We start from the raw sequence: 21,246 nt of genomic DNA, 5'->3' as shown, positions 1-21,246 counted from the left end.
TATATGAGAGGTCTCCATCCCGTGTAATATAGGAGAGACCTCCATCCCGTGTAATGTAGGAGAGGCCTCCATCCCGTGTAATGTAGGAGAGGCCTCCATCCCGTGTGATATATGAGAGGTCTCCATCCTGTGTAATATAGGAGAGACCTCCATCCCGTGTAATGTAGGAGAGGCCTCCGTCCCGTGTAATATAGGAGAGGCCTCCATCCCGTGTAATATAGGAGAGGCCTCCATCTCGTGTAATATAGGAGAGGCCTCCATCCCGTGTAATGTAGGAGAGGCCTCCATCCTGTGTAATGTAGGAGAGGCCTCCATCCCGTGTAATGTAGGAGAGGCCTCCATCCCGTGTAATGTAGGAGAGGCCTCCATCCCGTGTAATGTAGGAGAGGCCTCCATCCCGTGTAATATAGGAGAGGCCTCCATCCCGTGTAATATAGGAGAGGCCTCCATCCCGTGTAATATAGGAGAGGCCTCCATCCCGTGTAATATAGGAGAGGCCTCCATCCCGTGTAATGTAGGAGAGGCCTCCATCCCGTGTAATATAGGAGAGGCCTCCATCCTGTGTAATATAGGAGAGGCCTCCATCCTGTGTAATGGTGGCGGCTTTACACCACTCCATCCGTCGCTCGGCATTGTGCTTGGTGATGTATGGCTGCAGGCAGCTGCTCGGCCGTGAAGTTCCTGGTGGGGGCGCAGTGTTTGTGCTGATAAGAGGAGGTCTGGACTCTGCAGTTTTGGGGTCAGCAGAGCGGTGGGGACTTTTCTGCCCTCTGCTCCTCAGCACTCGGCCCCCCCCCCGCTCTGTAATGTTATATGGAATCCAAAACAAGACCCACACTGTTTGCTGCAGAACTCACCTGCCTGTAGCCTTACCCTCCAGTCTGGAACTATAAGTGATGACCTCTTGTCAAAAACGAGCCATTCAACCTGCCATGTGTGGGCTAGAATACACATAGCTCCCATTTTGCCAGGGCAGGAGCCACTCTTTTTTGTGGTGGAGTGTCGGAGCTAATCACTTCCGGTCTCACCTCTTCTTGTTTTTTGATTAAACGCATGATGTGTTGTAGTTGTTTTTTTTGTTTGTTGTTGTGTGATGACCGCCCCTTTAAATATTTGTAAATGTATAATTATATTTTAGGAAGTGCATTGTGAGTAATGGGTGCTCGGAGCATAGCGGTGGGGCTGCAGGGTGCTCGGAGCATCGCGGTGGGGCTGCAGGATCCTGAAGCATAATGGTGGGGCTGCAGGGTGCTCGGAGCATTGCGGTGGGGCTGCAGGATCCTGGAACATAGCGGTGGGGTTGCAGGGTGCTCGGAGCATAGCGTGGGGCTGCAGAGTGCTCGGAGCATAGCGGTGGGGCTGCAGGATCCTGGAGCATAGCGGTGGGGCTGCAGGGTGCTCTGAGCATAGCGGTGGGGCTGCAGGGTGCTCGGACCAATAGTGATGGGGCTACAGGGTGCTTGGAGCATAGCGGTGGGGCTGTGGGGTCCTGGAGCACAGCGGTGAGGCTGCGGGGTCCTGGAGCACAGCGGTGGGGCTGCGGGGTCCTGGAGCATAGCGGTGGGGTTGCAGGGTGCTCGGAGCATAGCGTGGGGCTGCAGGGTGCTCGGAGCATAGCGGTCGGGCTGCAGGATCCTGGAGCATAGCAGTGGGGCTGCAGGATCCTGGAGCACAGCGGTGGAGCTGCAGGATTCTGGAGTATAGCGGTGGGGCTGCAGGATCCTGGAGCATAGCTGTGGGGCTGCAGGATCCTGGAGCATAGCGGTGGGGCTGCAGGATCCTGGAGCATAGCAGTGGGGCTGCAGGGTGCTCTGAGCATAGCGGTGGGGCTGCAGGGTGCTCGGACCAATAGTGAAGGGGCTGCAGGGTGCTTGGAGCATAGTGGTGGGACTGCGGGTCCTGGAGCACAGCGGTGGGGCTGTGGGGTCCTGGAGCACAGCGGTGGGGCTGCGGGGTCCTGGAGCACAGCGGTGGTGCTGCGGGGTCCTGGAGCACAGCGGTGGGGCTGCGGGGTCCTGGAGCACAGCGGTGGGGCTGTGGGGTCCTGGAGCACAGCGGTGGGGCTGCGGGGTCCTGGAGCACAGCGGTGGGGCTGCGGGGTCCTGGAACACAGTGGGGGGGCTGCGGGGTCCTGGAGCACAGCGGTGGTGCTGCGGGGTCCTGGAGCACAGCGGTGGTGCTGCGGGGCCCTGGAGCACAGCGGTGGTGCTGTGGGGTCCTGGAGCACAGCGGTGGGGCTGCAGGATCCTGGAGCATTGCGGTGGGGCTGCAGGATCCTGGAGCATAGCGATGGGGCTGCGGGGTCCTGGAGCATAGCGGTGGGGCAGCGGAATCCTGGAGCACAGCGGTGGTGCTGCGGGGTCCTGGAGCACAGCGGTGGTGCTGCGGGGCCCTGGAGCACAGCGGTGGTGCTGTGGGGTCCTGGAGCACAGCGGTGGTGCTGTGGGGTCCTGGAGCACAGCGGTGGGGCTGCAGGATCCTGGAGCATTGCGGTGGGGCTGCAGGATCCTGGAGCATAGCGATGGGGCTGCGGAGTCCTGGAGCATAGCGGTGGGGCAGCGGGATCCTGGAGCACAGCGGTGGTGCTGCGGGGTCCTGGAGCACAGCGGTGGTGCTGCGGGGCCCTGGAGCACAGCGGTGGGACTGCGGGGTCCTGGAACATTGCGGTGGGGCTGCAGGGTCCTGGAGCACAGCGGTGGGGCTGTGGGTCCTGGAGCATAGCGGTGGTGCTGCAGGGTCCTGGAGCATAGCAGTGGGGCTGCGGGGTCCTGGAGCACAGCGGTGGGGCTGCGGGGTCCTGGAGCACAGCGGTGGGACTGCGGGGTCCTGGAACATTGCGGTGGGGCTGCGGGGTCCTGGAGCACAGCGGTGGGGCTGTGGGTCCTGGAGCATAGCGGTGGTGCTGCAGGGTCCTGGAGCATAGCAGTGGGGCTGCGGGGTCCTGGAGCACAGCGGTGGGACTGCGGGGTCCTGGAACATTGCGGTGGGGCTGCAGGGTCCTGGAGCATTCATAATTCCCACAGTTTTGTTGATTATCTCAGAAATGTCTATAAATACTGTGGGAGCTGAGCAAGCCAACAAAACGATGAAGGATGCCCCAGTCTGCCCCACCCTCATTGCTCAAATCCCCTCATTGGCATATAAACAAAAAACTTGTTTTCTACAAACATCTCAAATGGATTTTTAAACTAAAGGTGAGGCCTCTCTTATTGTAAGGTCCCCTATAAGGATCTGCGCTTACCTTGATATGGGCTCCATTTAAAGATGCTCCAGTGGTGCCCCTCTACCTTTTGTATTGGGGTGTATACAGTGGGTACGGAAAGTATTCAGACCCCTTTACATTTTTCACTCTTTGTTTCATTGCAGCCATTTGGTAAATTCTATAAAGTTCATTCTTTTTCTCCTTACAGTACACTCTGCACCCCTGTACCCCATCTTCACTGAAAAAAACAGAAATGTAGAAATTTTTGCAAATTTATTAAAAAAGTAAAACTGAAATATCACATGGTCATAAGTCTTCAGCCCCTTTGCTCAGTATTGAGTAGAAGCCCCCTTTTGAGCTGGTACAGCCATGAGTCTTCTTGGGAATGATGCAACAAGTTTTTCACCCCTGGATTTGGGGGTCCTCTGCCATTCTTCCTTGCAGATCCTCTCCAGTTCCGTCAGGTTGGATGGTGAACGTTGGTGGACGGCCATTTTCAGGTCTCTCCAGAGATGCTCAATTGGGTTTAGGTCAGTGCTCAGGCTGGGCCAGTCAAGAATGGTCACAGAGTTGTTCTGAAGCCACTCCTTTGTTATTTTAGCTGTGTGCTTAGGGTCGTTGTCTTGTTGGAAGGTGAACCTTCGGCCAAGTCTGAGGTCCAGAGCACTCTGGAAGAGGTTTTCATCCAGGATATCTCTGTACTTGGCCGCATTCATGTTTCCTTCAATTGCAACCAGTCGTCCTGTCCCTGCAGCTGAAAAACACCCCCATAGCATGATGCTGCCTCCACCATGTTTCACTGTTGGGATTGTATTGGGCAGGTGATGAGCAGTGCCTGGTTTTCTCCACACATACCATTTAGAATTATCACCAAAAAGTTCTATCTTCATCTCATCAGACCAGAGAATCTTATTTCTCATAGTCTGGGAGTCCTTCATGTGTTTTTGAGCAAACTCTATGCGGGCTTTCATATGTCTTGCACTGAGGAGAGGCTTCCATCGGGCCACTCTGCCATAACGGCCCGACTGGTGGAGGGCTGCAGTGATAGTTGACTTTGTGGAACTTTCTCCTATCTCCCTACTGCATCTCTGGAGCTCAGCCACAGTGATCTTGGGCTTCTTCTTTATCTCTCTTACCAGGGCTCTTCTCCCACGATTGCTCAGTTTGGCTGGACGGCCAGGTCTAGGAAGACTTCTGGTGGTCCCAAACTTCTTCCATTTAAGGATTATGGAGGCCACAGTGCTCTTAGGAACCTTGAGTAACGCAGAAATTGTTTTGTAACCTTGGCCAGATCTGTGCCTTGCCACAATTCTGTCTCTGAGCTCCTTGGGCAGTTCCTTTGAGCTCATGATTCTCATTTGGTCTGACATGCACTGTGAGCTGTGAGGTCTTATATAGACAGGTGTGCGCCTTTCCAAATCAAGTCCTATCAGTTTAATTAAACACAGCTGGACTCCAATGAAAGAGTAGAACCATCTCAAGGAGGATCACAAGAAATGGACAGCATGTGACTTAAATATGAGTGTCTGAGCAAAGAGTCTGAATACTTATGACCATGGGATATTTGTGTTTTTCTTTTTTAATAAATTTGCAAAAATGTCTACATTTCTGTTTTTTTTCAGTCAAGATAGGCCCGTCCATCGTCTCTTCTGCTGGGATCTTCATTCCAGTATTAACAATGTGTTTTGCCTCCCTGTTATCCCACATGCATCCACTAGGTGTCAGGATTTTTCTCCGATGGGTCAGATATAATCAGATGAGATTTGCTTTTATTGCATTTATAGAACTTTGCACTGAAACGAAAAAAAAAATCTAGTTATACCAAAGACTTCAGTATTAGCCGATTTCTATACAATGAAGCCGGGTGCAATGAGTGACTGAGAGGCGCAGGCCCGTCGCATGAACCCCGCTGTGTCAGCAGCAGCGTGACAATCCATTTCTGGTGTATCAGAGGATCGGCCACATCCCCGGGAGATTAATAACCTGCTGGGTGATGACAGGCGCTGTCACTGACAGCAGATCAGACTCCGCCGTCTGTCGTACCTCCCCACAATTATATGGTACATTTAATGGGAGCGCTGTTCTAGGCTGCAGTAGTTATGGGAGCGCTGTTTTAGGCGGCAGTAGTTATGGGAGCGCTGTTCTAGGCGGAAGTAGTTATGGGAGCGCTGTTCTAGGCGGCAGTAGTTATGGGAGCGCTGTTCTAGGCGGCAGTAGTTATGGGAGCGCTGTTTTAGGCAGCAGTAGTTATGGGAGCGCTGTTTTAGGCGGCAGTAGTTATGGGAGCGCTGTTCTAGGCGGCAGTAGTTATGGGAGCGCTGTTCTAGGCGGCAGTAGTTATGGGAGCGCTGTTCTAGGCGGCAGTAGTTATGGGAGTGCTGTTCTAGGCGGCAGTAGTTATGGGAGCGCTGTTCTAGGCGGCAGTAGCTATGGGAGCGCTGTTCTAGGCGGCAGTAGTTATGGGAGCGCTGTTTTAGGCGGCAGTAGTTATGGGAGCGCTGTTCTAGGCGGCAGTAGTTATGGGAGCTCTGTTCTAGGCGGCAGTAGTTATGGGAGCGCTGTTCTAGGCGGCAGTAGTTATGGGAGCGCTGTTCTAGGCGGCAGTAGTTATGGGAGCGCTGTTCTAGGCGGCAGTAGTTATGGGAGTGCTGTTCTAGGCGGCAGTAGTTATGGGAGCGCTGTTCTAGGCGGCAGTAGTTATGGGAGCGCTGTTCTAGGCGGCAGTAGTTATGGGAGCGCTGTTCTAGGCGGCAGTAGTTATGGGAGCGCTGTTTTAGGCGGCAGTAGTTATGGGAGTGCTGTTTTAGGCGGCAGTAGTTATGGGAGCGCTGTTCTAGGCGGCAGTAGTTATGGGAGCGCTGTTCTAGGCGGCAGTAGTTATGGGAGCGCTGTTCTAGGCGGCAGTAGTTATGGGAGCGCTGTTCTAGGCGGCAGTAGTTATGGGAGCGCTGTTTTAGGCGGCAGTAGTTATGGGAGCGCTGTTTTAGGCGGCAGTAGTTATGGGAGCGCTGTTTTAGGCGGCAGTAGTTATGGGAGCGCTGTTTTAGGCGGCAGTAGTTATGGGAGCGCTGTTCTAGGCGGCAGTAGTTATGGGAGCGCTGTTCTAGGCGGCAGTAGTTATGGGAGTGCTGTTCTAGGCGGCAGTAGTTATGGGAGCGCTGTTCTAGGCGGCAGTAGTTATGGGAGCGCTGTTCTAGGCGGCAGTAGTTATGGGAGCGCTGTTCTAGGCGGCAGTAGTTATGGGAGCGCTGTTTTAGGCGGCAGTAGTTATGGGAGTGCTGTTTTAGGCGGCAGTAGTTATGGGAGCGCTGTTCTAGGCGGCAGTAGTTATGGGAGCGCTGTTCTAGGCGGCAGTAGTTATGGGAGCGCTGTTCTAGGCGGCAGTAGTTATGGGAGCGCTGTTCTAGGCGGCAGTAGTTATGGGAGCGCTGTTTTAGGCGGCAGTAGTTATGGGAGCGCTGTTTTAGGCGGCAGTAGTTATGGGAGCGCTGTTTTAGGCGGCAGTAGTTATGGGAGCGCTGTTTTAGGCGGCAGTAGTTATGGGAGCGCTGTTCTAGGCGGCAGTAGTTATGGGAGCGCTGTTCTAGGCGGCAGTAGTTATTGGAGCGCTGTTCTAGGCGGCAGTAGTTATGGGAACGCTGTTCTAGGCGGCAGTAGTTATGGGAGCGCTGTTTTAGGCGGCAGTAGTTATGGGAGCGCTGTTCTAGGCGGCAGTAGTTATGGGAGCGCTGTTCTAGGCGGCAGTAGTTATGGGAGCGCTGTTCTAGGCGGCAGTAGTTATAGGAGCGCTGTTCTAGGCGGCAGTAGTTATGGGAGCGCTGTTCTAGGCGGCAGTAGTTATGGGAGCGCTGTACTAGGCGGCAGTAGTTATGGGAGCGCTGTTCTAGGCGGCAGTAGTTATGGGAGCGCTGTTTTAGGCGGCAGTAGTTATGGGAGCGCTGTTTTAGGCGGCAGTAGTTATGGGAGCGCTGTTTTAGGCGGCAGTAGTTATGGGAGCGCTGTTTTAGGCGGCAGTAGTTATGGGAGCGCTGTTCTAGGCGGCAGTAGTTATGGGAGCGCTGTTTTAGGCGGCAGTAGTTATGGGAGCACTGTTTTAGGCGGCAGTAGTTATGGGAGCTCTGTTCTAGGCGGCAGTAGTTATGGGAGCTCTGTTCTAGGCGGCAGTAGTTATGGGAGCTCTGTTCTAGGCGGCAGTAGTTATGGGAGTGCTGTTCTAGGCGGCAGTAGTTATGGGAGCGCTGTTTTAGGCGGCAGTAGTTATGGGAGCGCTGTTTTAGGCGGCAGTAGTTATGGGAGCGCTGTTTTAGGCGGCAGTAGTTATGGGAGCGCTGTTCTAGGCGGCAGTAGTTATGGGAACGCTGTTCTAGGCGGCAGTAGTTATGGGAGCGCTGTACTAGGCGGCAGTAGTTATGGGAGCGCTGTACTAGGCGGCAGTAGTTATGGGAGCGCTGTTCTAGGCGGCAGTAGTTATGGGAGCGCTGTTCTAGGCGGCAGTAGTTATGGGAGCGCTGTTCTAGGCGGCAGTAGTTATGGGAGCGCTGTTCTAGGCGGCAGTAGTTATGGGAGCGCTGTACTAGGCGGCAGTAGTTATGGGAGCGCTGTACTAGGCGGCAGTAGTTATGGGAGCGCTGTTCTAGGCGGCAGTAGTTATGGGAGCGCTGTTCTAGGCGGCAGTAGTTATGGGAGCGCTGTTCTAGGCGGCAGTAGTTATGGGAGCGCTGTTCTAGGCGGCAGTAGTTATGGGAGCGCTGTTCTAGGCGGCAGTAGTTATGGGAGCGCTGTTCTAGGCAGCAGTAGTTATGGGAGCACTGTTCTAGGCTGCAGTAGTTATGGGAGCTCTGTTCTAGGCGGCAGTAGTTATGGGAGCGCTGTACTAGGCGGCAGTAGTTATGGGAGCGCTGTTCTAGGCGGCAGTAGTTATGGGAGCGCTGTTTTAGGCGGCAGTAGTTATGGGAGCGCTGTTTTAGGCGGCAGTAGTTATGGGAGCGCTGTTTTAGGCGGCTGTAGTTATGGGAGCGCTGTTCTAGGCGGCAGTAGTTATGGGAGCGCTGTTCTAGGCGGCTGTAGTTATGGGAGCTCTGTTCTAGGCGGCAGTAGTTATGGGAGCGCTGTTCTAGGCGGCAGTAGTTATGGGAGCGCTGTTCTAGGCGGCAGTAGTTATGGGAGCGCTGTTCTAGGCGGCAGTAGTTATGGGAGTGCTGTTCTAGGCGGCAGTAGTTATGGGAGCGCTGTTCTAGGCGGCAGTAGTTATGGGAGCGCTGTTCTAGGCGGCAGTAGTTATGGGAGCGCTGTTCTAGGCGGCAGTAGTTATGGGAGCGCTGTTTTAGGCGGCAGTAGTTATGGGAGTGCTGTTTTAGGCGGCAGTAGTTATGGGAGCGCTGTTCTAGGCGGCAGTAGTTATGGGAGCGCTGTTCTAGGCGGCAGTAGTTATGGGAGCGCTGTTCTAGGCGGCAGTAGTTATGGGAGCGCTGTTCTAGGCGGCAGTAGTTATGGGAGCGCTGTTTTAGGCGGCAGTAGTTATGGGAGCGCTGTTTTAGGCGGCAGTAGTTATGGGAGCGCTGTTTTAGGCGGCAGTAGTTATGGGAGCGCTGTTTTAGGCGGCAGTAGTTATGGGAGCGCTGTTCTAGGCGGCAGTAGTTATGGGAGCGCTGTTCTAGGCGGCAGTAGTTATGGGAGTGCTGTTCTAGGCGGCAGTAGTTATGGGAGCGCTGTTCTAGGCGGCAGTAGTTATGGGAGCGCTGTTCTAGGCGGCAGTAGTTATGGGAGCGCTGTTCTAGGCGGCAGTAGTTATGGGAGCGCTGTTTTAGGCGGCAGTAGTTATGGGAGTGCTGTTTTAGGCGGCAGTAGTTATGGGAGCGCTGTTCTAGGCGGCAGTAGTTATGGGAGCGCTGTTCTAGGCGGCAGTAGTTATGGGAGCGCTGTTCTAGGCGGCAGTAGTTATGGGAGCGCTGTTCTAGGCGGCAGTAGTTATGGGAGCGCTGTTTTAGGCGGCAGTAGTTATGGGAGCGCTGTTTTAGGCGGCAGTAGTTATGGGAGCGCTGTTTTAGGCGGCAGTAGTTATGGGAGCGCTGTTTTAGGCGGCAGTAGTTATGGGAGCGCTGTTCTAGGCGGCAGTAGTTATGGGAGCGCTGTTCTAGGCGGCAGTAGTTATTGGAGCGCTGTTCTAGGCGGCAGTAGTTATGGGAACGCTGTTCTAGGCGGCAGTAGTTATGGGAGCGCTGTTTTAGGCGGCAGTAGTTATGGGAGCGCTGTTCTAGGCGGCAGTAGTTATGGGAGCGCTGTTCTAGGCGGCAGTAGTTATGGGAGCGCTGTTCTAGGCGGCAGTAGTTATAGGAGCGCTGTTCTAGGCGGCAGTAGTTATGGGAGCGCTGTTCTAGGCGGCAGTAGTTATGGGAGCGCTGTACTAGGCGGCAGTAGTTATGGGAGCGCTGTTCTAGGCGGCAGTAGTTATGGGAGCGCTGTTTTAGGCGGCAGTAGTTATGGGAGCGCTGTTTTAGGCGGCAGTAGTTATGGGAGCGCTGTTTTAGGCGGCAGTAGTTATGGGAGCGCTGTTTTAGGCGGCAGTAGTTATGGGAGCGCTGTTCTAGGCGGCAGTAGTTATGGGAGCGCTGTTTTAGGCGGCAGTAGTTATGGGAGCACTGTTTTAGGCGGCAGTAGTTATGGGAGCTCTGTTCTAGGCGGCAGTAGTTATGGGAGCTCTGTTCTAGGCGGCAGTAGTTATGGGAGCTCTGTTCTAGGCGGCAGTAGTTATGGGAGTGCTGTTCTAGGCGGCAGTAGTTATGGGAGCGCTGTTTTAGGCGGCAGTAGTTATGGGAGCGCTGTTTTAGGCGGCAGTAGTTATGGGAGCGCTGTTTTAGGCGGCAGTAGTTATGGGAGCGCTGTTCTAGGCGGCAGTAGTTATGGGAACGCTGTTCTAGGCGGCAGTAGTTATGGGAGCGCTGTACTAGGCGGCAGTAGTTATGGGAGCGCTGTACTAGGCGGCAGTAGTTATGGGAGCGCTGTTCTAGGCGGCAGTAGTTATGGGAGCGCTGTTCTAGGCGGCAGTAGTTATGGGAGCGCTGTTCTAGGCGGCAGTAGTTATGGGAGCGCTGTTCTAGGCGGCAGTAGTTATGGGAGCGCTGTACTAGGCGGCAGTAGTTATGGGAGCGCTGTACTAGGCGGCAGTAGTTATGGGAGCGCTGTTCTAGGCGGCAGTAGTTATGGGAGCGCTGTTCTAGGCGGCAGTAGTTATGGGAGCGCTGTTCTAGGCGGCAGTAGTTATGGGAGCGCTGTTCTAGGCGGCAGTAGTTATGGGAGCGCTGTTCTAGGCGGCAGTAGTTATGGGAGCGCTGTTCTAGGCAGCAGTAGTTATGGGAGCACTGTTCTAGGCTGCAGTAGTTATGGGAGCTCTGTTCTAGGCGGCAGTAGTTATGGGAGCGCTGTACTAGGCGGCAGTAGTTATGGGAGCGCTGTTCTAGGCGGCAGTAGTTATGGGAGCGCTGTTTTAGGCGGCAGTAGTTATGGGAGCGCTGTTTTAGGCGGCAGTAGTTATGGGAGCGCTGTTTTAGGCGGCAGTAGTTATGGGAGCGCTGTTTTAGGCGGCAGTAGTTATGGGAGCGCTGTTCTAGGCGGCAGTAGTTATGGGAGCGCTGTTTTAGGCGGCAGTAGTTATGGGAGCACTGTTTTAGGCGGCAGTAGTTATGGGAGCTCTGTTCTAGGCGGCAGTAGTTATGGGAGCTCTGTTCTAGGCGGCAGTAGTTATGGGAGTGCTGTTCTAGGCGGCAGTAGTTATGGGAGCGCTGTTTTAGGCGGCAGTAGTTATGGGAGCGCTGTTCTAGGTGGCAGTAGTTATGGGAGTGCTGTTCTAGGCGGCAGTAGTTATGGGAGCGCTGTTTTAGGCGGCAGTAGTTATGGGAGCGCTGTTCTAGGCGGCAGTAGTTATGGGAGCGCTGTTCTAGGCGGCAGTAGTTATGGGAGCTCTGTTCTAGGCGGCAGTAGTTATGGGAGCGCTGTTCTAGGTGGCAGTAGTTATGGGAGCGCTGTTCTAGGCGGCAGTAGTTATGGGAGCGCTGTTCTAGGCGGCAGTAGTTATGGGAGCGCTGTTCTAGGCTGCAGTAGTTATGGGAGCGCTGTTCTAGGCGGCAGTAGTTATGGAAGCTCTGTTCTAGGCGGCAGTAGTTATGGGAGTGCTGTTCTAGGCGGCAGTAGTTATGGGAGCTCTGTTCTAGGCGGCAGTAGTTATGGGAGCGCTGTTCTAGGCTGCAGTAGTTATGGGAGCTCTGTTCTAGGCGGCAGTAGTTATGGGAGTGCTGTTCTAGGCTGCAGTAGTTATGGGAGCGCTGTTCTAGGCGGCAGTAGTTATGGAAGCTCTGTTCTAGGCGGCAGTAGTTATGGGAGTGCTGTTCTAGGCGGCAGTAGTTATGGGAGCGCTGTTTTAGGCGGCAGTAGTTATGGGAGCGCTGTTCTAGGTGGCAGTAGTTATGGGAGCGCTGTTCTAGGCGGCAGTAGTTATGGGAGCGCTGTTCTAGGCTGCAGTAGTTATGGGAGCTCTGTTCTAGGCGGCAGTAGTTATGGGAGCTCTGTTCTAGGCGGCAGTAGTTATGGGAGCGCTGTTCTAGGCGGCAGTAGTTATGGGAGCGCTGTTCTAGGCGGCAGTAGTTATGGGAGCGCTGTTCTAGGCTGCAGTAGTTATGGGAGCGCTGTTCTAGGCTGCAGTAGTTATGGGAGGGCTGTTTTAGGCGGCAGTAGTTATGGGAGCGCTGTTCTAGGCGGCGGTAGTTATGGGAGCGCTGTTTTAGGCGGCAGTAGTTATGGGAGCGCTGTTCTCGGCGGCAGTAGTTATGGGAGCGCTGTTTTAGGCGGCAGTAGTTATGGGAGCGCTGTTTTAGGCGGCAGTAGTTATGGGAGCGCTGTTCTAGGCAGCAGTAGTTATGGGAGCGCTGTTTTAAGCGGCAGTAGTTATGGGAGCGCTGTTTTAGGCGGCAGTAGTTATGGGAGCTCTGTTCTAGGCGGCAGTAGTTATGGGAGCGCTGTTCTAGGCAGCAGTAGTTGTGGGAGCGCTGTTTTAGGCGGCAGTAGTTATGGGAGCTCTGTTCTAGGCGGCAGTAGTTATGGGAGCGCTGTTCTAGGCGGAAGTAGTTATGGGAGCGCTGTTCTAGGTGGCAGTAGTTATGGGAGCGCTGTTTTAGGCGGCAGTAGTTATGGGAGCGCTGTTCTAGGTGGCAGTAGTTATGGGAGCGCTGTTCTAGGAGGCAGTAGTTATGGGAGCGCTGTTTTAGGCTGCAGTAGTTATGGGAGTGCTGTTCTAGGCTGCAGTAGTTATGGGAGCGCCGTTCTAGGCTGCAGTAGTTATGGGAGCGCTGTTCTAGGCGGCAGTAGTTATGGGAGCGCTGTTCTCGGCGGCAGTAGTTATGGGAGCGCTGTACTAGGCGGCAGTAGTTATGGGAGTGCTGTTCTAGGCTGCAGTAGTTATGGCAGCGCTGTTCTAGGCGGCAGTAGTTATGGGAGCGCTGTTCTAGGCGGCAGTAGTTATGGGAGCGCTGTTCTAGGCTGCAGTAGTTATGGGAGCGCTGTTCTAGGCGGCAGTAGTTATGGGAGCGCTGTTCTAGGCGGCAGTAGTTATGGGAGCGCTGTTCTCGGCGGCAGTAGTTATGGGAGTGCTGTTTTAGGCGGCAGTAGTTATGGGAGCTCTGTTCTTTGGTGCAGTAGTTTTGGGAGCACTGTTCAAGGCAGCAGAAGTTATGGGAGCGCTGCTCTTTGCTGCAGTAGTTTTGGGAGCGCTGTTCTTTGCTGCCGTAGTTTTGGGAGCGCTCTTCTAGGCATCAGAAGTTATGGGAGCGCTGTTCTTTGCTGCAGTAGTTTTGGGGGCGCTGTTCTTTGCTGCAGTAGTTATGGGGGCGCTGTTCTAGGCGGCAGTAGTTTTGGGAGCGCTGTTCATTGCTGCAGTAGTTTTGGTAGCGCTGCTCTAGGCGTCAGATGTTATGGGGGCGCTGTTCTAGGCTGCAGTAGTTTTGGTAGCGCTGCTCTAGGCGTCAGATGTTACGGGGGCGCTGTTCTTTGCTGCAGTAGGTTTGGGAGCGCTGTTCTTTGCTGCAGTAGTTTTGGGAGCGCTGTTCTTTGCTGCAGTAGTTTTGGGAGCGCTGTTTTAGGCGGCAGTAGTTATGGGAGCGCTGTTCTCGGCGGCAGTAGTTATGGGAGCGCTGTTTTAGGCGGCAGTAGTTATGGGAGCGCTGTTTTAGGCGGCAGTAGTTATGGGAGCGCTGTTTTAGGCGGCAGTAGTTATGGGAGCGCTGTTTTAGGCGGCAGTAGTTATGGGAGCGCTGTTTTAGGCGGCAGTAGTTATGGGAGCGCTGTTTTAGGCGGCAGTAGTTATGGGAGCGCTGTTCTAGGTGGCAGTAGTTATGGGAGCGCTGTTTTAGGCGGCAGTAGTAATGGGAGCGCTGTTTTAGGCGGCAGTAGTAATGGGAGCGCTGTTCTAGGCGGCAGTAGTTATGGGAGCGCTGTTTTAGGCGGCAGTAGTTATGGGAGCGCTGTTCTAGGTGGCAGTAGTTATGGGAGCGCTGTTTTAGGCGGCAGTAGTAATGGGAGCGCTGTTTTAGGCGGCAGTAGTTATGGGAGCGCTGTTCTAGGTGGCAGTAGTTATGGGAGCGCTGTTCTAGGCGGCAGTAGTTATGGGAGCGCTGTTCTAGGCGGCAGTAGTTATTGGAGCGCTGTTCTAGGCGGCAGTAGTTATGGGAACGCTGTTCTAGGCGGCAGTAGTTATGGGAGCGCTGTTTTAGGCGGCAGTAGTTATGGGAGCGCTGTTCTAGGCGGCAGTAGTTATGGGAGCGCTGTTCTAGGCGGCTGTAGTTATGGGAGTGCTGTTCTAGGCGGCTGTAGTTATGGGAGTGCTGTTCTAGGCTGCAGTAGTTATGGGAGTGCTGTTCTAGGCGGCTGTAGTTATGGGAGCGCTGTTCTAGGCGGCAGTAGTTATGGGAGCGCTGTTCTAGGTGGCTGTAGTTATGGGAGTGCTGTTTTAGGCGGCAGTAGTTATGGGAGCGCTGTTTTAGGCGGCAGTAGTTATGGGAGCGCTGTTCTAGGCGGCAGTAGTTATGGGAGCGCTGTTCTAGGCGGCTGTAGTTATGGGAGTGCTGTTTTAGGCGGCAGTAGTTATGGGAGCGCTGTTCTAGGCTGCAGTAGTTATGGGAGTGCTGTTCTAGGCGGCTGTAGTTATGGGAGTGCTGTTCTAGGCTGCAGTAGTTATGGGAGCGCTGTTCTAGGCGGCTGTAGTTATGGGAGTGCTGTTCTAGGCTGCAGTAGTTATGGGAGTGCTGTTCTAGGCGGCTGTAGTTATGGGAGTGCTGTTCTAGGCGGCAGTAGTTATGGGAGCGCTGTTCTAGGCGGCAGTAGTTATGGGAGCGCTGTTTTAGGCGGCAGTAGTTATGGGAGCGCTGTTCTAGGTGGCAGTAGTTATTGGAGCGCTGTTCTAGGCGGCAGTAGTTATGGGAACGCTGTTCTAGGCGGCAGTAGTTATGGGAGCGCTGTTTTAGGCGGCAGTAGTTATGGGAGCACTGTTTTAGGCGGCAGTAGTTATGGGAGCTCTGTTCTAGGCGGCAGTAGTTATGGGAGCGCTGTTTTAGGCGGCAGTAGTTATGGGAGCTCTGTTCTAGGCGGCAGTAGTTATGGGAGCGCTGTTCTAGGAGGCAGTAGTTATGGGAGCGCTGTTTTAGGCGGCAGTAGTTATGGGAGCTCTGTTCTAGGCGGCAGTAGTTATGGGAGCGCTGTTCTAGGCGGCAGTAGTTATGGGAGTGCTGTTCTAGGCGGCAGTAGTTATGGGAGCGCTGTTCTAGGCGGCAGTAGTTATGGGAGCTCTGTTCTAGGCGGCAGTAGTTATGGGAGTGCTGTTCTAGGCTGCAGTAGTTATGGGAGCGCTGTTCTAGGCGGAAGTAGTTATGGGAGCGCTATTTTAGGCGGCAGTAGTTATGGGAGCGCTGTTCTAGGTGGCAGTAGTTATGGGAGCGCTGTTCTAGGTGGCAGTAGTTATGGGAGCGCTGTTCTAGGAGGCAGTAGTTATGGGAGCGCTGTTTTAGGCGGCAGTAGTTATGGGAGCGCTGTTCTAGGTGGCAGTAGTTATGGGAGCGCTGTTCTAGGCGGCAGTAGTTATGGGAGCACTGTTTTAGGCGGAAGTAGTTATGGGAGTGCTGTTCTAGGCTGCAGTAGTTATGGGAGCGCTGTTCTAGGCGGCAGTAGTTATGGGAGCGCTGTTCTCGGCGGCAGTAGTTATGGGAGCGCTGTACTAGGCGGCAGTAGTTATGGGAGTGCTGTTCTAGGCGGCAGTAGTTATGGGAGCGCTGTTCTAGGCGGCAGTAGTTATGGGAGCGCTGTTCTAGGCGGCAGTAGTTATGGGAGCGCTGTTCTAGGCTGCAGTAGTTATGGGAGGGCTGTTCTAGGCGGCAGTAGTTATGGGAGCGCTGTTCTCGGCGGCAGTAGTTATGGGAGTGCTGTTTTAGGCGGCAGTAGTTATGGGAGCGCTGTTCTAGGTGGCAGTAGTTATGGGAGCGCTGTTCTAGGCGGCAGTAGTTATGGGAGCGCTGTTCTAGGCGGCAGTAGTTATGGGAGCTCTGTTCTAGGCGGCAGTAGTTATGGGAGTGCTGTTCTAGGCTGCAGTAGTTATGGGAGCACTGTTCTAGGCGGAAGTAGTTATGGGAGCGCTATTTTAGGCTGCAGTAGTTATGGGAGCGCTCTTCTAGGTGGCAGTAGTTATGGGAGCGCTGTTCTAGGTGGCAGTAGTTATGGGAGCGCTGTTCTAGGAGGCAGTAGTTATGGGAGCGCTGTTTTAGGCGGCAGTAGTTATGGGAGCGCTGTTCTAGGTGGCAGTAGTTATGGGAGCGCTGTTCTAGGCGGCAGTAGTTATGGGAGCGCTGTTTTAGGCGGAAGTAGTTATGGGAGTGCTGTTCTAGGCTGCAGTAGTTATGGGAGCGCTGTTCTAGGCGGCAGTAGTTATGGGAGCGCTGTTCTCGGCGGCAGTAGTTATGGGAGCGCTGTACTAGGCGGCAGTAGTTATGGGAGTGCTGTTCTAGGCGGCAGTAGTTATGGGAGCGCTGTTCTAGGCGGCAGTAGTTATGGGAGCGCTGTTCTAGGCGGCAGTAGTTATGGGAGCGCTGTTCTAGGCTGCAGTAGTTATGGGAGGGCTGTTCTAGGCGGCAGTAGTTATGGGAGCGCTGTTCTTTGCTGCAGTAGTTTTGGGAGCGCTGTTCTTTGGTGCAGTAGTTTTGGGAGCACTGTTCAAGGCAGCAGAAGTTATGGGAGCGCTGCTCTTTGTTGCAGTAGTTTTGGGAGCGCTGTTCTTTGCTGCCGTAGTTTTGGGAGCGCTCTTCTAGGCATCAGAAGTTATGGGAGCGCTGTTCTTTGCTGCAGTAGTTTTGGGAGCACTGTTCTAGGCATCAGAAGTTATGGGAGAGCTGTTCTTTGCTGCAGTAGTTTTGGGGGCGCTGTTCTTTGCTGCAGTAGTTATGGGGGCGCTGTTCTAGGCGGCAGTAGTTTTGGGAGCGCTGTTCATTGCTGCAGTAGTTTTGGTAGCGCTGCTCTAGGCGTCAGATGTTATGGGGGCGCTGTTCTTTGCTGCAGTAGTTTTGGGAGCGCTGTTCTTTGCTGCAGTAGTTTTGGGAGCGCTGTTCTAGGTGGCAGTAGTTATGGGAGCGCTGTTCTAGGTGGCAGTAGTTATGGGAGCGCTGTTCTAGGAGGCAGTAGTTATGGGAGCGCTGTTTTAGGCGGCAGTAGTTATGGGAGCGCTGTTCTAGGTGGCAGTAGTTATGGGAGCGCTGTTCTAGGCGGCAGTAGTTATGGGAGCGCTGTTTTAGGCGGAAGTAGTTATGGGAGTGCTGTTCTAGGCTGCAGTAGTTATGGGAGCGCTGTTCTAGGCGGCAGTAGTTATGGGAGCGCTGTTCTCGGCGGCAGTAGTTATGGGAGCGCTGTACTAGGCGGCAGTAGTTATGGGAGTGCTGTTCTAGGCGGCAGTAGTTATGGGAGCGCTGTTCTAGGCGGCAGTAGTTATGGGAGCGCTGTTCTAGGCGGCAGTAGTTATGGGAGCGCTGTTCTAGGCTGCAGTAGTTATGGGAGGGCTGTTCTAGGCGGCAGTAGTTATGGGAGTGCTGTTCTTTGCTGCAGTAGTTTTGGGAGCGCTGTTCTTTGGTGCAGTAGTTTTGGGAGCACTGTTCAAGGCAGCAGAAGTTATGGGAGCGCTGCTCTTTGTTGCAGTAGTTTTGGGAGCGCTGTTCTTTGCTGCCGTAGTTTTGGGAGCGCTCTTCTAGGCATCAGAAGTTATGGGAGCGCTGTTCTTTGCTGCAGTAGTTTTGGGAGCACTGTTCTAGGCATCAGAAGTTATGGGAGAGCTGTTCTTTGCTGCAGTAGTTTTGGGGGCGCTGTTCTTTGCTGCAGTAGTTATGGGGGCGCTGTTCTAGGCGGCAGTAGTTTTGGGAGCGCTGTTCATTGCTGCAGTAGTTTTGGTAGCGCTGCTCTAGGCGTCAGATGTTATGGGGGCGCTGTTCTTTGCTGCAGTAGTTTTGGGAGCGCTGTTCTTTGCTGCAGTAGTTTTGGGAGCGCTGTTCTTTGCTGCAGTAGTTTTGGGAGCGCTGTTTATTGCTGCCTTTGACATGGATGTCTGCATAGGAACGCCTTGGTTGCAGTTTGGGTGCTGGACTTGCACTTTTTAAGCAATCGTTTGACATATAATCATCCTAGTAAGATCTGATGAGATTGGATTGTTAGAGTTTTTGGACATATTTGCTATATTTTCGTTTTACTAGATGATGAGCTCCACTTTCGAGCCATTTCTCAGTGATCTCCCTGACGGCGGCCTCTCAGCCGTGCATCGCGTGCAGATAAATTGCAGGTTGTGGATGTGACATGTTTATGCAGCTCTGCCGTCACCGTGTGTTTTATCCCAGTAAATCTTCCCTTACATCACCCCTCCCCCCCTCTTTAGGTTTTCCTACCACTTTATTCCACTTTTTGGGCCAAGCGGCGCGGCTCTCCATTTTGTCGCAGTTGCTGCGATAAGTTCCAGGGTGCGCGGCTCGCCACCAGCAATATCACTGATGAGGGATGAACATGGCAGCCGGCTCCCCTGTAATTTCTGTAAACAGACGGCCGCTGCTTTTTACGGCGCAGAAGAAAGCGACGGTTTTCAGAATTTTATTCCAAACTGTGTTGAGTTTATGATACAGAGAATTGAGACGAAAATGAGGATTCTGCTCCCCGACTACGCGCCATTCTCTCCGCTCGGCGGTTATTGAATTTTCTATTACAGTTGTGTCACTCAATAAATGGAACATTCTTACACCTTCTAATAAAGCCTGGATTTGTGTCCGCCATTATATACACGTGCAAACGGCCCAAGGGGTGCGCTGTCAGCAAATGCAAGAGCTCAGCTGATACATTTTATCTGCACCGATACACTGTAGCAAAATGTCAGGACAAGAAAGCGATTTATGGTGCATACTGTAGACTGGATACAATTGTAACAATCCTTCAGTCTTGAGAAGAAATTGTTCCGTCCAATTTCCTGATGGCAAACAGTGCTTAGGGTATGTTCACACGGAGACTGTGGAAGTGGATTTTTCTGGCTGAAAATCTGCACAAAAAAACCACATTTTTTTGTTCGCAATGTTTTTTTTTTTTTTTTTTTTTTAAATGCAATCCATATCCAAATATAATGCAGAAATCCCAAGAATTGACATGTTGCTTTTTCCTCCTTTATTGAAAAAAAAAAACATGGAAAAAACCGACTATAGAAGGTGGAAAATTCAAAGTCGTTGCAATTTTATGTTGAAAAACATTTTTCTTAGAATTTTAGACTTTGTTATTCAGAGATCAGTGACCTCCGACCATCTTTGCTTCTGGGAGACTCTGCCTCTCTCACATGCTCATTTCATATACGGTCATGTGACTCAGTTGGAAATTAACCTTCCGGCTGTTTTTCATTACACCACCTACTTTTCCAGTCTTTTAGTTAACTCTCACCCAACTTTTTTGAGATGTGCCCCATGTCTCAAATGGAAAAATCTCCAATGCTCAACTTCTGATCTTTTCTGTGTGTGAGTATAATATGACGATAAGAGAGTTCCAGATCATTGCATTCATGGTTTCTTTACATCTTACAATTGGGGTTGTATATTGGGACTTGTAATTAGAATGATGCCGCCCATGAATACATTGTAACCTTAAGCGGATTATAATGAGGGCAATCTGGGCTACCGCCCGGGGCCCGCGTCTCCTGGCAGGGCCCTTGGCCAGATTGCCCTCATTAATATATTAATATTGTGCCAAATTAATTTCCACGTGAACTATCACATGATCTATCAAAGGGGATCATGTGACATGTCACATGATGCATCAGGTGTGTGTGGGGGGGGCCACGCCTTCTAAACTGTCCGAGGCCCTTGCTACTCTTAATCCACCCCTGATTATAACAGATCATTGTTTGTTTCAATACTTTATATTTCATGTTTCTTCAGGTGACTGCAAATTGTTCAACCGCAACTAATTCAAGGTTAGTGTTTGTGACTCCTGTATCTCGGTCTCATGACACTTTTTATATATATATATATATATATATATATATATATATATATATATATATAAAGATAGATAGATAGATATAGATATATATATATATAATATAAAAATCTGCCTTTTTCTCTTTTTACCTGATGTAACCAAGTGCAGTACCACTGATTATTCTGCGGTGATTACTCCCAGTCCAGCTTTAATAAGGTCACTATTGTCAGAAACGTCGCTGCTTGTGCTGCTGATGGTCCGGGGGTTTCCATAAATACTGCACTTATTTGCATCTGCTAATTTGTCTGCTGTCCTTGGACTTCAATAGAAATTTGGATAATGGTATTCACCCATCGCGTTTTATGTAAATGAGGCTTAATCACTGTATAATGAGAAATTCTGCAACTTTCTAATAAACTTTGTATTTCAGTTCTTTACAATTGAAGATCTCTGCTTTCTTGGTGTAGACGTTCGCACACAGCTGATGGGCTTGTTACAATGTATCAGTGCAGTGTTAGAGACCATGTGCTGATTTTGTATTTTTTGGAGTGCAGGGGGCGAGTCAGTTTTGACAGACGATTAATGCTCAGCTACTTCTCTTGCTGCACCACTTTCTGGATTAGCACCAGAACTGACTCCTTTTGGGGTATTTCATGTACTGGGCTCTGGAATTAAGTTTTAGGATAACGACTAACGAGGGCAATTTTTTACATTTTGGTAAAACTCAGGAATCGCCATCTTCTGTTGCCTGTAAAAAGCCGTAGTTTACATTGTAACAAATCCTCCGCTGTGTTGCAGATTTGAGTCAAGGCCCTTTCATCTTTTCCCCTTTCACGGACAATAAGCAGAGATCTTGTTACGATCTTGTTACTTTTTCATTGTCCATTGATTATAATTTTCCCCACTTTTGCATCTGGGTGCTGAATTGTCAGGCGCCTGCGCGGTGGTCAGATATTGTGAACGCGTTTTGTCATCAGCGCGGCGCTCACCTCCGATATGGAAATGAGCGGCTCCGGAGAGACCCTTTAAGGCCACGGCCCCACTATCAGTATTTGGTCAGTATTTTTTCTCAGCAGTGGGAGCCAAAACCAGGTGAGGAACAATCAGAGAAAAGGTAGAATAGAAACAAGTTCACCAATTCTGCATTTATCACCCATTCCGGGTTTTGGCCCCCACCCTTGGTTTTGGCTCCCACCCTTGAGAAAAAATACTGACCGAATACTGATAGGGGGGCTGTGGCCTAATATTGATATTACACATAAAGAGAAAGCCTTTAGCTGCTTGGGACTGTACCCAGCGCTGCTCCCGGCTGCAGGGGGATTGCGCCGGCTGTAATGTCCGGGTACATTATCCTCGGTGGTGCCGGATTTTGCAGCTCTTTCGAGGCCGGCGTTTGCATCTGCAGTATTCAATGGCCGGCCCCGCGCTTTTAATAGCCGTTATTGGTGATCAAAGCTGCACCTTTTCAGGCCGACAATGCTCTGCGGGGCACAATGAGTGAGGTTTCAATGCCGCAGGTTGGGCGAATA

The sequence above is a fragment of the Phyllobates terribilis genome, unplaced genomic scaffold, assembly GCF_046119375.1.
Source record: "Phyllobates terribilis strain yellow unplaced genomic scaffold, ASM4611937v1 Scaffold_12__6_contigs__length_324123572, whole genome shotgun sequence".
NCBI classification, from domain to species: Eukaryota; Metazoa; Chordata; class Amphibia; order Anura; family Dendrobatidae; genus Phyllobates; species Phyllobates terribilis.
The sequence above is the reverse complement of the archived record's forward strand: the minus strand, read 5'-3'. Positions refer to the sequence as shown.